We start from the raw sequence: 17,764 nt of genomic DNA on the forward strand, positions 1-17,764 counted from the left end.
TAAATTTACAGCAGGATTTATCCACCTGATTCCTATTAACATTAATGGTTGACATGTGACTAGGTCCCTGCACATCACTTTAATAGAGTACACCAATGAGATTGCTTTTGAAAATCTCTTCCCCCATTAATTCAGTTTAAAAACATAAATTTTAAAATATGCTTCTAAAGAGCTTAATAAAGTTTAAGATTGATCGTGTCCTGCCTCAGGGCAGGGGACTGCACTAGATGAACTATCAAGGTCCCTTCCAGTCATACATTTCTATGACTCTGCCATAGACTGACACATTCTGTTCATTGCCTCTGAAGCACCTGGCATTGGCATTTCAGAAGACAGGATACTGGGCTAGATGGACCATTGGTCTGACCCAGTATGGCCGTTCTTATGTTTATTCTGTTTATCCACAGGACAAGTACAGCACAATTATTGGAAATGCAGGTTTCCTCACAGTAGTGGATCTAGTTGAAATGCATCAGTCTTGAGCCGGTTCCTACTTTTACCTGTCTGCAAAGTCTGCCATGGATAGTATGGAATACGGTACCAATGAATGGTTTCAGAGTAGCAGCCGTGTTAGTCTGTATCCACAAAAAGAAAATGAGTACTTGTGGCATCTTAGAGACTAACAAATTTATTTGAGCATAAGCATTTGTGAGCTACAGCTCACTTCATCGGATGCATGCAGTGGAAAATACAGTGGGGAGATTTTATATACAGAGAGAACATGAAACAATGGGTGTTACCATACACACTGTAATGAGAGTGGTCAGGTAAGGTGAGCTATTACCAGAAGGAGAGAAAAAAAACCTTTTTTAGTGATAATCAAGGTGGGCCATTTCCAGCAGTTGACAAGAACATGTGAGGAACAGTAGGGGGGAAAAATAAACATAGGGAAATAGTTTTACTTTGTGTAATGACACATGCACTTCCAGTCTTTATTCAAGCCTAACGTAATAGTGTCCAGTTTGTAAATTAATTCCAATTCAGCAGTTTCTCGCGGGAGTCTGTTTTTGAAGTTTTTTTGCTGAAGAATTGCGACTTTTATGTCTGTAATCGAATGACCAGAGAGATTGAAGTGTTCTCCGACTAGTTTTTGAATGTTATAATTCTTGACATCTGATTTGTGTCCATTTATTCTTTTACATAGAGACTGTCCAGTTTGGCCAATGTACATGGCAGAGGGGCATTGATGGCACATGATGGCATATATCACATTGGTAGATGTGCAGATGAATGAGCCTTGGATAGCCTATGATGGTGTCCCTTGAATAGATATGTGGACACAGTTGGCAACGGGTGCAAGGATAGGTTTGGCGCAAGGATAGGTTCCTGGGTTAGTGTTTTTGATGTGTGATTGCTGGTGAGTATTTGCTTCAGGTTGGGGGCTGTCTGTAAGCAAGGACTGGCCTGTCTCTCAAGATCTGTGAGAGTGATGGTTCGCCCTTCAGGATAGGTTGTAGATTCTTGACGATGCGCTGGAGAAGTTTTAGTTGGGGGCTGAAGGTGATGGCTAGTGGCGTTCTGTTATTTTCTTTGTTGGGCCTGTCCTGTATTACGTAACTTCTGGGTACTCTTCTGGCTCTGTCAATCTGTTTCTTCACTTCAGCAGCTTGGTACTGTAGTTGTAAGAATGCTTGATAGAGATCTTGTAGGCGTTTGTCTCTGTCTGAGGGGTTGGAGCAAATGCGGTTGTATTGTAGAGCTTGTCTGTAGACAGTGGATCGTGTGGTGTTGTCTGGGTGAAAGCTGGAGGCATGTAGCTAGGAATAGCAGTCAGTTGGTTTCCGGTATAGGGTGGTGTTTATGTGACCATCGCTTATGAACACTGTAGTGTCCAGGAAGTGGATCTCTTGTGTGGACTGGTCCAGGCTGAGGTTGATGTTGGGATGGAAATTGTTGAAATCATGGTGGAATTCCTCAAGGGCTTCTTTTCCATGGGTCCAGATGATGAAGATGTCATCAATGTCGCGCAAGTAGAGTAGGGGCATTAGGGGACGAGAGCTGAGGAAGCATTGTTCTAAGTCAGCCGTAAAAATGTTGGCATACTGTGGGGCCATGCGGGTACCCATAGCAGTGCCGCTGATTTGAAGGTATACATTGTCCCCAAATTTGAAATACTTATGGGTGAGGACAAAGTCACAAAGTTCAGCCGCCAGGTTTGCCATGACATTATCAGGGATAATGTTCCTGACGGCTTGTAGTCCTTCTTTGTGTGGAATGTTGGTGTAGAGGGCTTCTACATCCGTAGTGGAGGGATGGTGTTTTCAGGAAGATCACAGATGGATTGTAGTTTCCTCAGGAAGTCAGTGGTGTCTTGAAGATAGCTAGGAGTGCTGGTAGCATAGGGCCTGAGGAGGGAGTCTATATAGCCAGACAATCCTGCTTTCAGGGTGCCAATGCCTGAGATGATGGGGCGCCCAGGATTTCCAGGTTTATGGATCTTGGGTAGCAGATAGAATACCCCTGCTCAGGGCTCTAGGGGTGTATCTCTGCGGATTTGTTCGTGTGCTTTTTCATGGATTTTTTTGAGCAGATAGTGTAGTTTCTTTTGGTAACCCTCAGTGGGATCAGAGGGTAATGGCTTGTAGAAAGTGGTGTTGGAGAGCTGCCTAGCAGTCTCTTGTTCATGTTCCAACCTATTCATAATGATGACAACACCTCCTTTGTCAGCCTTTTTGATTATGATGTCAGAATTGTTTCTGAGGCTGAGGATTGTGTTCTGCACAGCTGAGCTTATGGGGCAAGTGATGCTGCTTTTCTACAATTTCAGACCGTGCACGTCGGTGGAAGCACTCTATGTAGAAGTCCAGTCTGTTGTTTCGACCTTCAGGAGGAGTCCACTCAGAATCCTTCTTTTCGTAGTGTTGGTAGGAAGGTCTCTGTGGGTTAGTATGCTGTTCAGAGGTGTGTATTTGATGAGGGCGGTTTGGTGATTTTTGTGACATGAACTTTGTTTTTAAAAGAAAAATAAACTTTTGTTTTGTTTTGGGGTTTTGTTCTGGGGGGAAGGGAGGTCTGTGTAATTGATTGTTGAAAGACAACTAAGTTAAAAGCGATTCAAAGAAATATTTTTTCCCACAAAGAAGCATTAACCTGTGCGTCTAATTGTTGTAAAATGTCATTTAGGACAAATGCTTAGTAGAAAACTAGATAGGGTTAGACACATATCAAGAGGAGAAGAAGAGCAGATATACTTTATAGGATTATTTATTCCTTTGTTCTGTATTCAGATGCTACAGGGAATAATAGTTATAATGTAGTCCGATACAGTGGCAGGAGACAATCCAAGAATTGGAATTTTAGAGTTTCATTTAACATGAAAAGCCCCTGTTAAAAGCCATATTGATTATTTTAATCCAGTCTCCCACTAGCAATATTGTTAAGCAATATGACTCCTCTTTGCCTGTAGTTTGCCTGGCAGGAGAGGAAAAAAAGCAATTGATCTGCTGTTAACTAAATATACTGGAGAATCCTTTGTTCTAACTATTTGAATAGGAAATTTGTTGGAAAAAAAAATTAACTACTGTGGGTCTATCACCATAGTAACTTAGAGCTCAGTCTCAGTGCAGTGTGTGCTTATATTTTCACCCAAAAAAGGGAAGTAGCTACTAGTCTTTGAATAAGCTAACTGCGCATTAATCCTGCACTTCGTAATTCCCATGTATACGTATTGTAACCCAGTGCTCATATTTGCAAAAGGATACACATTAAACAAACAAAGTGGTTATTTTAAGTGAATGAAACTCTTGATTCTGTACACCAAAAAAGTGAACATTGAAATCCATTTTCAAAAACAATATTAGATAATCTTTTAAATAGGGTGACTAGGTAGCACAGAGGATTTGTTTTGGGATAATGACAGGTTTCAGAGTAGCAGCCGTGTTAGTCTGTATCCGCAAAGAGAAAAGGAGTACTTGTGGCACTTTAGAGATTAACAAATTGATTTGAGCATAAGCTTTCGTGAGCTACAGCTCACTTCATCGGATGCATGCAGTGGAAAATACAGTGGGGAGATTTATATACACGGAGAACATGAAACAATGGGTGTTACCATACACACTGTAATGAAAATGATCAGGTAAGGTGAGCTAATATCACTATTATCACTACAAAAGGTTTTTTTTTCCTCTCCTGCTGGTAATAGCTCACCTTACCTGATCACTCTCGTTACAGTGTGTATGGTAACACCCATTGTTTCATGTTCTCTGTGTATATAAAATCCCACTCTATTTTCCACTGCATACATCCGATGAAGTAAGCTGTAGCTCATGAAAGCTTATGCTCAGATAAATTTGTTAGTCTCTAAGGTGCCACAAGTCCTCCTTTTCTTTTAGTGGGATAATGAAACGCTCACCTCCAGGTAGCCAGTTAAACTTTGTTCTGGTAAAAGGAAGCCATGTTCATGATGTAGGAGCATAGCGAGCAGATCGAGGGACGTGATCGTCTCCCTCTATTCGACATTGGTGAGGCCTCATCTGGAGTACTGTGTCCAGTTTTTGGCCCCACACTACAAGAAGGATGTGGATAAATTGGAAAGAGTCCAGCGAAGGGCAACAAAAATGATTAGGGGTCTGGAACACATGACTTATGAGGAGAGGCTGAGGGAACTGGGATTGTTTAGTCTGCAGAAGAGAAGAATGAGGGGGGATTTGATAGCTGCTTTCAACTACCTGAGAGGTGGTTCCAGAGAGGATGGTTCTAGACTATTCTCAGTGGTAGAAGAAGACAGGACAAGGAGTAATGGTCTCAAGTTGCAGTGGGGGAGGTTTAGGTTGGATATTAGGAAAAACATTTTCACTAGGAGGGTGGTGAAGCACTGGAATGCGTTACCTAGGGAGGTGGTGGAATCTCCTTCCTTAGAAGTTTTTAAGGTCAGGCTTGACAAAGCCCTGGCTGGGATGATTTAATTGGGGATTGGTCTTGCTTTTGAGCAGGGGGTTGGACTAGATGACCTCCTGAGGTCCCTTCCAACCCTGATATTCTATGATTCTATGTTAGTTCAGTTGCCTACGTGAAATGGTGATCTCATGGAAGTTCCTACTCACCAACTAATTTTTAGTTCATATCAAGATATCACAAAACCCACCGTGGCATTTGGCACTGACACTCTTGTTGGACATCTGAAATGAAAGTATTGGGTGTTGGTCATGAGGACTGAGTGAATTACTCGCTTCTAGAAGTGGTTCCTCTGGGTCATGACAGGGCATATTGGCAGGCTAGTGTGTGGAAGATAGTGCTGCTTCATGTGCACTACCATTTTTGTAGATTTGTAACGACTTTTGTTCTACAGTCATGGCATTCTGATACTTTTAAAAAATCCTAATTCCCTTTAAATCTGCCAAACACACACAGATTACAGTGTTGAGGTACTGGTCTAACAACTGTGATGACTACAGTAATTATTGTCAGTTGTACCTCAAACCATAAACACAAAATATACTAAAATACCTGTAAAATAAATTACGGACAAATTCTGCCCCTTTTTATGCCAGTCCAGAAAGCTGCCTTGGAACAGAATCAGTGCAGTTCTTCCGCAATTTTTTATATACAAGGTGGCCCCTATATAGAGAACTTTGTGGGGCTTGTTTGTGCCTTGCATGCCACAGAGTTCAGGTCCGCTAGGGAGCTCATGTCATCAATGGCTATTTGGGAACAAGGAAAGAGTGAAGCCAATATATCCACTGGCTTCTTCTCAACCTAGGAAAGAGCAAGTATTGTGGAGGCTGCTCCAGCATTATGTCTGAAGTAACTGACATGGGATCATCCACTCAGTCCATACCTTGTGTGTTTTTCCCAGACTCAAATAAATCCTTAGCAAACAGTCCAGCTGGTTAGGAAGGATTAGTTTTGCCATATCAGTTACATAACTTTAATGATTTCTGTGATTGTCACTGAACTGCTAGTACATATTGACAATTAAGGGGTTGCCTACAAACAACTTGCCATACCCAAAAGAATTAGAGTACTACGTAATTGCTGACTGATTGCATTTGCTTGATTTGGAAATGTGTAAGTAATTTTAAAATTTACTGACCACATCAATTTACATGTTTTGCATTTTATTTTTAAAAAATAACTGCATATGTTTTTAAAATTCATTCAAAACTAAGATTTCCATAATGAAATGCCTGGAATTGTTTGTATTGTCAACACTAACATTGCTTAATTTATTATCTGATATTATGCACATTTAAAATGTTGTCATATAATGTAATCTATTCATCCATCACAGATTTTTGTCATTTATAGGACAGGGTATAATAAATGCATTTTTTTGTGAACAGTATTAAAATCAACAAAGCTACAGCATACTTAACTACAATGGAATAATGACAACTGACACCTCCTTTAAAAAACTGCCAATCTATTTTAGATAGAAATATTGGAATATTTAAATGGAAACATTGCAGTTTGTGATCGTTTTAAATATTAAGAACAGCCCACAGATTATACATTGTTTTAGAAATCACTCGTTAATAGTACAACAATGTGCCATAGAACAGTAATGAAAATTTCATGTCATTTAAAAAAAATGTGAACAATACTTATTCATTATTGGTCAAACTTTTCTGCATATTAGAGATGTGAGTTAACTGCTACTGCTCATTACAAACCAGATTTCACACTAGAAGTAAAATTAAAAAAAAAGACATTTGCCTTCTAGGTACTTACCAGTTCCATTAGACATGATGATTTTTTGTATTATAGAGATTCTTAGAAGATGAAAAATACTGATGGCTTCTCTTCTTTAATATAGCAATAGTTCATGTCTTAGAACTAGTTCTGTTGTCAAAGTGAATAATATTTTAATATGTTTAGAGATGGACTCATTCTTCTTGATAGAAAAATTAAATGACTTTTGACATAAGGGGTTTTTGTTATCAGTTACTTGAGTAGCATCAGTGCCAATAATTTTGATGATGAGTTTGGGCTTCAGGTAAGCTTTTTGAAAAGAAAATGAAAGACAAAAATGTCCATAGCACATTCTATTTTGGGGCTATTCTGTGTAACCAGATATCCCACAGCATATTAGTTGGACTTGCCATAAAATGGGCCCTAACGTAAACTAGATCTCTGTATCAAAATACTCTATAGGCGTATTTCTTGACCATTCCCTTTAGCACTACAGTATTTTACTACTTTGGTGTTCAACCAAGTATTTGATGTTAAACTCTGATGAACTACACTAACACCTAATGGAGATTCTTGAATAAGGGTAGATATCTGGCACCTGAAAGATGCAGTAGCATATGTATGAATTTATCTTTCTCAAAAACATGAACCTGTATAAACTGATTTGACATATAGGTGTCAGCCCAGTTTATTGAAAATTGTAATTGTAATTAAAACAAATCAGCAAAACATTAATAAATAGTGCCACTTTAAGAGTTTTATTTGCCATACCTGCATAAATGTCACATTTTCCAGCAATTTCTTTCTGCTTGCTCTTTTTCCCAGCAATATGCAAGGTACTTCTTGAATATTGTACTTCTGAGGAACTGTGTAAAATGTATTGTTATAATTTCTGTATTTTATGTTTGATATTTTTTAATTTTCAAAATATCTGTTAGTAGTCTTTCTTTAGCCAGCAATTCCCAAAAATAGCAACAGATTTCATGTCAGTGTGGGGAGGCATTTTATTGGCTGCAGACTCAAACTCTGATGAATATCTTACCTTATATACACTAACAATATTGCATTACTTTCTGTGATGCTTTTGTAGCTTGGATTTTTTTCACCTTCTGTGCAGTTTAGTTTGGATGTATTCATTTTTTTTAAAGCTTTCTTTGCTGTCCATAATAAAATACTATTTGGCTATACCTTATGTTTGCCTGATAAAGAAGTACAATGCTAGGCTTTATTTTTATGGGGCCATCCAGGATTCCCCAGTTTTGCTCCTTTAATTCTTCTCAAACCTTCAAAGCTGCACAATATGGTAACCTTTGTTTCTTTGGGGTTTTTTTACATGTAAGTTTGTATGTGGCTCCCTCTGAAGTTCATCAAGGATCTTATTATGCTCCCGTTGAAGTCAAAGACAAAAATACAATTGAATAGTATAATAGGAGTGTGATTGGGCCTCAAAGCTTGCCTTTGTCAGAAGTTGGGAATCACCATATGGCTCTATTAGAAATAACAACCAGAAGTTCTGTTTCACTGTATAGCCAGTTAGATTTTGGGAGAAATACTATGGTGTTACTTATAGTTAAGTTCTTTTTAGAAGCACTCTGCATATCATCAGTAAATTTGGTCATTACCTGTAGTTTCTCAGACTGCAATAATGTCTTAGGTACGGAGTTGCTCCTTGTCAGATATAACCATGTAAACAAACAAGGCTTTAGATGGTGTCAAAAAAAAGTCTCCAGGTGCTCACTAAAGAGATGTGCAGTGTTCGCCCTGCACAGGAGCAAAGTATTCACTCAGCACTTTGAGGCTGTGCTGGCCTGGAGAACAAGGGATGTGAGGGACTCAAATTCAACTCCCTCTTGGGCCTTTTCATTCCAATTGAAACTAAGCCACCAGCCATCCCACATAAGAACAAACAAATTACCCACAAAAATCCTTATGAAGTAACTGTCCTCCTGCCTTCCCTCCCTTGTAACGTATCAAGTTTGCATTTCAATTTTCAAAAGTGTTGACAGCTGAAATGATGCAGAGATACACAGCACAAACTTCAAAGTCAGGGAGACATACACTGAGTAAATAATCCTGCTGTCAGTGAAATAAATAAATAAAATCAACTTAGAATAGTGCTGAGAATAAAGTCATTACATTACCCCCAAAAAACAACAAACAAAATTAGAAATGTTAAGAGAAAATTGGGAGACATGACTCCACTCCTGGCTTATGTTCCCCGCTCCGCCGCTGCTTTGCTGCCTGACTTTGAACAGGACACTTAACTTCTCCGTACCTCAGTTTACTCATATGTAAAGAGAGTATACTAATAATTACCAACTTCTTAGGGGAGTCTATTGTTTTATCAATTATTTTTTTAAGTTAATTAAAGTTGTAAAGATCTTTGAGATCCTTGGACGGAAGACACTACATAAATATTATATAGGTAGTATAGATATATACTTTAAAAGTGTGTAGTAATTCATAGACTTATCCAAAACAGGGCAAGACAGTAATAAAATTTTGAGTTCATTGAAAGCACCAGATCCAACATACATTTATATGAAAAATAATTTCAAAGTATACACAATCCTGGAGCAAGGGAAAAAAATAATGGAGTTGGCAAAAAAAAATTCTGAGTAAACAGTATGATTATTTTTTTTAAATTACCTAAGAAAATCAATACTGTGAAGTTGCATACTCATTTTAGGAACACAGCCATAAAAGATATGTGCTAAATGAACAATTAAAGTCCAGATTTTGTTTTCAGTCCCACTCATGTAAAATGGAGTAACCCACTGAAGTTAATGAGGTAGTCCAAAATTGCAGATGTAATTGAGAACAGAATCAAGTCCTAAAGAAAAAAAATACACAGAAGTGCTCACAAAGCAACATCCGACTTTTAATTATTGTTATCCATATGCATGGCACAGGAAAAAAATGGAAGTGTAATGGTTGGAGAAAATGTAAAACTAGACAAAGTAAACGAGTAGCCAAGCAATACAACTTACAATGAAAGAAGTCAGCACATTTGAAATGACAAAAAATGAAACAGTAGATTAAGGGCCAGACCCTTGCCTGTGTTAGGATAACGTTGTGTCAGTGATCTCTCAAATGCCAAGTTTGAAATCCTGGCCCCACTGCAATCAATGGCAAAATTCCAATAGACTTTAATACAGTCAGGTAGCTGGCTGTGGCCACCCAGCATAGAGGAATCATTGCCTGGCGTATAGCTGATACAGTAGCAACCCCACATGGTGCAGAAGTGTTCCCAGAAGAATGGGGCATGGTCAGAGCACTGCTGAGTCCTTGTAATCCCCAGCTTCTTGATGAACCCTTGAGGTGATTGGCACAAATTCCTGTAAATTTCATTTGGGGGGGGGGGGCTGTTTAAAACAGAGTAGCTCAAGATTGGGGAGCGTAAAGGTGGTTTATAGACCCTTCTCAATTGCACTAAATACTCCTCAGCCCCACCTTAGAGTTTTTTTGTCTGGTGCAGAATAAATACCACCAGAGTTTACAAGGAATTCAGGGGAAAAAGAAAAATGGAGCTTGACATGGTGCCTGTTCTTCTCCTATACACACATGGAAATATTAGCAATACATTTCAAATAAAGCTTTATTGTGGAAAAGGGTAAAGACTGTAAATTAATTGAAATAAGAGCTTTTAGAAGTAATACATACACAATCCTCCTTAAAGTCTGGATTTATAATGCAAATAAAGCACTTCTGCTTTTGAACCAGAGCACCTGCCTGAACCGGGCAAAACTAATTTAATTAAAATTGGAGGAAAGAGAAGGATTAAGGATGAGTAAACGGTTTGGAAAAAAACAAGACCTACTTTAGAGAGAGGTAAGGAAGGAGTATGGGGGAATTGTAGGGAAGGGAAAGATATCAGATCATCAAAGTTAGAGCTAGAAAGACCTTTCAGATCACCATTGGGAATCAGGGAGCATCAGCCCTGAAAAGTTTAGATTTTTTTTGGATGAGATCAGCAGTAGAGCTGAGTAAAATTATGGCTGAAACTTTTTCAGTGAAAAATACAGATTTTGCAAAACCGAATTTTTATTTTCACATTTAAAATCAAACAGACAAAAATGTTAAATCAGTCCATACCTTTTGTTTCAGCATTTTAGAAATGAAATATTTCAATATTTGGTTTCAAAACAACTTTTAATTTGAAATTCCTTCAAATGTAAAAAGCTCAAAACCAAAATGAAACATTTTGTTTGACCCAAAATAAGATTTTTTTCAACTTATTGATTTATCTTTTTTTTCTTTTTTCTTTCCAATTTTCAAGTTGACCCAAAACAATTCCCCTTCCTCAACTCCGGTTTTTCTGTACTGTCAGTGAACTGGAAAATCAGTTACTTGTACAACACTACTTAGGAAACACTTATAGTCTTGAGTAAACCTGTCCAAACCAAATCTCCAAATGTTCTGGAGCTCACAGATCATTGAGTATATGGATGGGGGAAAAAAGGTAGTTGGCTAAAGTGAAAGGAAAGTGGTCAAATTGGAGAGCAGTTGTTCCTAAGAAATAGATGTCTACAGGTGCAAGAAAGGTGGGAGGAATGAAGAATGAGCTGGATATAAATTGTTGGTTAGAAGGAGGTTTGGCCAGAAATGAGTCACAAGAAAATTGGATTTAATGTGGTGGTTTTCTTTTCCTAAAATCCAGACCATGAAACTTGAGACATTTTGGATTTTTGCCAAGCTGTTTAACCATTCTTAACTGTATTGTGTAATGATACTTCCATATATTTACTTGATTAATCCGAAGGGTGAATTTGAGCATCTGTATTTAGTTATGGTTGTTTACTAGTAAGTTTTAGAAATATTTAAGCAGGTTATCATTCATATAAAAAGTATGAAAAGGGGAAACATAAACTAGAGTTTTTGAAGTGGCAAAAAATTTGGATAGGGAAGTATGCACACCACAACTGAAAGTGCTGAGCAATATTGCACAAAGTATGTAACCCAAAAATAAACAAAATACCAGCTGAGAGTCTTTGCTGGGGATAATTGGTATCAATTGATTCTTCTTATTTGTATTTCTCTAAGGTGTAGAGGACTCAATCAAGGATCATGGTCCCTTTCTGCCAGGTTCTGTACAAAAATGTAAAAATAGAAAAAGACAAGTTACTTGCTCAGAGAACTTACAGTATAGGTTCATGACAAGATATAACAGGTAGATGAAGGTTAGCAGATAGGAGAATGAGGAAACAGCAAAATAAACACACTTTATTTTGTGTGCACCATGGTAGAGATTAGTTTTAAGATCTTCAGTGAATTCTTGACCCTATTGAAATCAATGGGAGTTTTGCCATTAACTTTAATGGGAACAGAACTATTTTATCAAGTAGATACTTGATAAGTGATTATATGAGCACTGAGGCTGGGCAAATTTTGGGGGGGCAAAATTTTGAAGGCACCAAAACCACTTGCAAATTCAGGTTGAATTCAGTGAATAGTTTCTGCTGGGAAAAAAAGATATTTAAAATATGTCTAAACATATTGTTTTGACATTTTAAAAAGAACTATTTTGCCATTTTATTTTCAAATGCTGTTTTGGTTTTGAAAATATTTATGTTAATTGGCATTTTCTTTGGAAAAGGTTGATTTGAATTTACCTGAACATTTTTTTTCTGATTTTGTTCAGTTTTGATTCCAAATGAACCAATTTTGGGGGGAATTTTTGGTTCAGTGGCCAAACTAAAAAAAATCAATTGTTTGCTGAGCTTTACCAAACACTGTCTTTGTATCTAAGGCCCTGATTTGTCAACATTTATTCATGAGCTTACATGACTAGCCCCATAGACTACATTCATGAATAAACATGGGTAGTAAACCACACAACATAAGAAAGGGTGGCAGAACTGGTATGTAATAACTTCTCTCCCTTTGTCCCTTTCCCGTGGACTTTCTTTCTTTCTGGCTGTGTATATAAAGATTCTTGTCCTCCAACAGGTTCAAAAGCAGAAGGTGCCTAACTTTTGATCTGCTTCTAGTAATGGAATATAGTCCCAAACGACCCAAGGACATTTTCTTAAATGTCAGACATGGATACATGAAGCAGATATTTTTCCACTGCCCCCACGATAGACACACATAGTGAGTATTCTCCCAGTGGACTCTCATTAGCTATTGCAGATACATATACACTACATGTAAATCTGTTTAATTTGGATTTGGTTTATCTATAATGCATCTTTTTTGGGGCAAAAGAGTGAGATGGAATCTTTAAGGTGTGTGTACGTCACCTTGTATTGGTAAATCATGACTTGATTCTGGAAGTCATTTTCCAGCATTCATTACCATTTTCTGGATATATATTGGATGAACTAAAAAGACTGGCTTTGAGTTGTTAATGTGAAGTATTAATAAATCTGATACTGGTAAATATAAAATTTCTCCTTGGGAGGGAGTATGTATATCAATTAAATCAGAGGACTAGAAGTTCAGACTAAAGCTTTGAATATTAGACAATAAAATCTGAAGCCATGAGACACTTTATTTCAGGTGCAAACACAACAGTTAAACCAACTTTAATGTGAACATTTCTTTCAGCCCACAAAGCTTTCATTGAAACATATAGCAAAAGGTTTTGCTTTCTCTGGGTAGAACTGACTTGTTCAGTACACAGTTTCACAGTTATGTTTTGATTTCATAATGAAACTTGTAATAGGTTGAACAAGGCCTTGAAAGACCTAAGGTTTTCCTTCTGCAGAGATACTAAGCCCTAGGGGAGTGATAATCCTGTGTTACAGAATAGGTAAATAATATGTCCCAGTTATATATTTTTACACTGTGGTGAGTTTTTTAGAATTTATTTCAGTAAATTTAATGGTCATGTGAAGGATTCTGTAATCCTTTAATATTACTGCATAATTCCCAGTTTTCCACAGAATTCATTACACCTAGACTACACAAACGCACATGGGCCTTGCCACATATTTTAAGTTTAATGGGCTTTGTAGTACACAGGGTCTTGGAAATATGCCTACATTTTAACTAACAGCAATGAAAAATCAGGAGTGTGATGCCTTAGCTTTCTCCACAAAAGCAGAATCACATTTAACTAGAATCATACATTCTCAACACAGAACATAAAGAACCATTATGAAGTATTTCTCTCAGGGCAAGAGAAAAGTAGGTGATGATCACTACAGCTAAAAATGTCTTTGCCTCAAGGACATTTCTAGTATTGTAGTTAGAAAATTCCATACTAAGGAAAAGACTTTCATAACTGGTGTTTTGTTGGTAGCTATAAACATTTCATTTTATGAATTCAGTGTTTCTGAAGGATTTTAAAACAGTTTTTACTTCCTTTACATTTAATTATATATTCTAGCAAGCCCTTGGATTAGATGTATACTAGAGTGTTTTACATACCCATCAGCTGCAGTACATACATCAAACAACTACTGAACATTTCAATACATGGACCAAGTAATTGGTCAAGTAGCATTCAAGGACTTCACAGCTTTATTGGGAAAATGTTGAGATGAGATGAGATGATATATTTGGTCATCCAGTCAATTTCAATGATGATGCAAGATTGTTCCTAAGACTAGAGTTTCTAGTGTTTTGTCCATTCCCAAAAGTTGGTGTCTCCATCACTTCTCTGATGAGACTATGCCACCCTAAAACATCCCATTCTCAAAGATTCTTCCCTCACATGCTTACCCCCCCTCCCCCGTTTCAACACAGAATTCTTAGTTATACCACATACACCAGACTGAATAATTCATCAGAATCATTGCTGTTTTCAGCCTTTGAATATTTATGGATTGATGTCAACAATGTTCCCCCAAAACATTATATCCATGTCTTTTCTTACATACTTTGCATTTAATTTATTTATCTAATCTTACCTTCCTACCTAACAGTTTATCAAAAGTATTTGTCACCTTGGTATCTCAGTACCTGAGTGTATAACCTGTCTGTATGTCTGTTAGTACGTACTCACAGGAGAGATCCAATCGACTACTTAATATACATCATTTCTAAATTGAATCTCATTTTGTTTCTGGCCACATATCTAATATCTATACTTCTTAAAAACAATTTCTGTCCAGAATGGGAATTTCAGTCCCTTCCAAATTAGTATTATCTGCATATTTAATTAGTGTGTATATTTGATTAGTGTGCAGTGGAGCTAATAGGGAAATGAAAGATTTTTCCTGCAGGAAATTTAAATGTTTTAAAATTAGTCTCTGTTCTGAATTGGAACAGAAAGTCAACATTTCCAGACATGTTGTGGAACAAAAATTTCTGAAAATGTTTAAGCTGGAAATATCTAAATGAAGAATGTTTTCAAACTTACATGTTGAAATGAAAAAGTGAAAATGATAAAATGTAATTGAAATCAACATTTTCCAGTGGTTCATATCAATTTAATTGAAACTAGATTTTCCAGTGGGAAAATTGTACATGAAAAAAAATCTCATCCGACTCTAACATACTGTTTACTACCTCCTCCATTACTAGTGAAGATATGAAGTAAGACCAGAAGTAAAAACTTTCACAGTTTCAGGATAACTGCACTTGTATTTCCCCTCTGCAGTCCACCAAGGGTGCCCACTTTAGGCTTCCAGGCATCACCTCTCTTGGGCAGATGCCAGTCCCTCCTGACTGGAGTTTTAAGGCTGCACAGGTCCCTGCTTTACACTGCAATACACTCAGCAATCCAAACTGCCTTAACAGGCCAGTGCCTTCACTTTGCTTTCTGTCAGATGGTTATGAGCAGTGTATTACTCATAGTTATAAGTTACTGCACAGCTGCTCCTAAGCGAGCACATTTATTCTTAAGATACAAGCAATACAGATAACACATATTAAAACAATAAAAGTTCCTCTATACCTGCTAAAAGCTTACCAGAGGTCAGCCATTAGTGTTATGGGGCCTTACTAGGTTCAGTCCTTCCAATCTTTCTACAAGGATTACCCCTCCTTCCCACTTCTTGGACAGAAGGTCCTGTCTGTTTACTGGATCAGAAAGAAGGCCTTGAGTCAGTTTAAACTTAGGGGCTATTTATCCAAAAGTGCTCTCTTTTTTTGTTGGTCTCTGGATAATCTAGTTTGAACTAGTATATGTGAACCTCCAAAGGAGGTCATACCTTTCTGAGGAAGTTACAAGCTGGCTGATTTGCCTTACTCACCACCACTCTTTTTAGTTCCTGAAGAAGCTATGGTAGCCCTTCCCAAGGAGTGGAGCGCACAATAATACATAAACCATACACTTAAAACAATGGACCCCAAAGATACCAGTGGGTTGCAATATCTGTCACATCTCCCCCTTAAAGAGGTTTCTTACAATCCTGGCTCAGAATAATATATAAACTTAATATGATAAAGTCTTTCAAGGCTATTACAGGAAATTGCCCTATCTATCACAACAACAATCTGTGTGCTACCCCCAAATTCAATACATTGATTTTTACCATTACCTTTTTAAAAAAACATTTAGCCAATGTTCCTGACCAAGCCAATTAGAATTGTTTTAAAATAAGCTTTCATGAAACACAGCATCCAGTGCTTTACTAAACGCTAAACATAAAACTCACACTCTGTGTCCTTCCACACACAATATAATGCTATCAAGAAAGAAAAAGAGAACAAATGTGCCAAGTATGATTTATGCCTTATAAAAGCATACTGCTTATTGCTGCTGATTATGCCATTAACTTCCAGAGGTGCCAGTTTGTGTTTGGAGAAATCTACACAAGTATATAAGGGAGGCTGCGGACCTAAGGACCTTTTGCAGTCTTTTCACAGGGAGCAGTCACAGAGACAATCCTTGAATTCCGAATCTAATCCTGGTCTCATCTGAAGTCAATGGCAAAACTACTTATTTCAGTTGGGTCCCACTCGCAGAGTTCAAGTAAGCCACAGGTCTCATTCTGCTATTGGCACGAACCTCTTGAATGGGGTCGGGGGAAAGTGGGTGGGGCTTTGGCTTGAGCATCCTCCACACCATCTAGAAGAGCTGCCATATGGAGGAATCTGAATGCTACTGCTTCTTGGTGGAGCACTAGGTCCAGGAGGCATTGTGCCTACTTCATTGCACAGCTTCACTTGCCCCGGTAAGGGACCAAGCCCTCTGAGTGGCTTAACACTCACAGTCACATCCAGGTTTTCAAAAGATCTCAGCTTCAGTTAAGGCACCTAAATAAGTCCCAATTTTTCAGAAGTGCTTAGCGGCCATCAGTGCCCATTGTGACACTTGGGCCAGATTCTCACAAGAGCTGAGAACCCAGTGTAATAAACTTGTTGCAAAGCTAGGCCTCATTCTGGATGCAGACCTCTCTTGAAAATCAAGTGTAAATGTTTAGTGATTTTTTCCTCTTCATATTTGTTCCATACTTTTCATTGAGCATAGAAGTTAGACTTACTGGAGGCAATTGTTAAGATCACTCCTTTCCATATTTAAAAAAAATCAGAATTACTAGCATATATTATTTTTCTCCAATCATTTATTACTCCCTAGTTTTCTATGGCTTTTCGGAAATTGTTAATGGTATTAGCTGATTCTCTTAATATTCTAGGATACAAAACTGAACTAGCTGATTTATATGTTCATATTTTTCAAGTATTCTTTCATTATTCTTTAATCATAGTTATTTTTCAAATGTAAAATATATATTTAAAAACCAGCTCAAGAATCTCCACGAGTTTCAAATTTTCAATTTAAATTTAATAAGGTGGATCCCTAGAGAGAGATGGATCCTTAAAGACAGGTCCTTTAGAGTAGGTAGCATATCCCATTTACTTGAGCCTAAGCTCATGAGGTACTGACTGTTGTCAACACGCACTGAAATCAATGTATTTTGAGGTCACACAGAGGTTCAAGCTGATAGTAACATCAGGAGTCACAATAATATGCCATGTACTGAGCAAATGAGAAACCAGAGTTTGTTAAAAAAAAGTGGTAAAAAGGTAATTTAAGGCTTCATACTAAACTAAAGTAAGTAGCATGCACATTTTTAAAATCAGTTTAATACCTGACATAAGCCAATCAGGCCTAGCAGGATGTTGATACAGTTCAGTTCCACTGAGAATTCTAGTTCCTATAATCTGTGCATATTGAAGCCTTTTGCCCAGCAAACCACTGTATCAAAGAGGCCTACAAACAGGGTATTACAATAATCCA

Source organism: Lepidochelys kempii, chromosome 4, assembly GCF_965140265.1.
Source record: "Lepidochelys kempii isolate rLepKem1 chromosome 4, rLepKem1.hap2, whole genome shotgun sequence".
Taxonomy (NCBI): Eukaryota; Metazoa; Chordata; order Testudines; family Cheloniidae; genus Lepidochelys; species Lepidochelys kempii.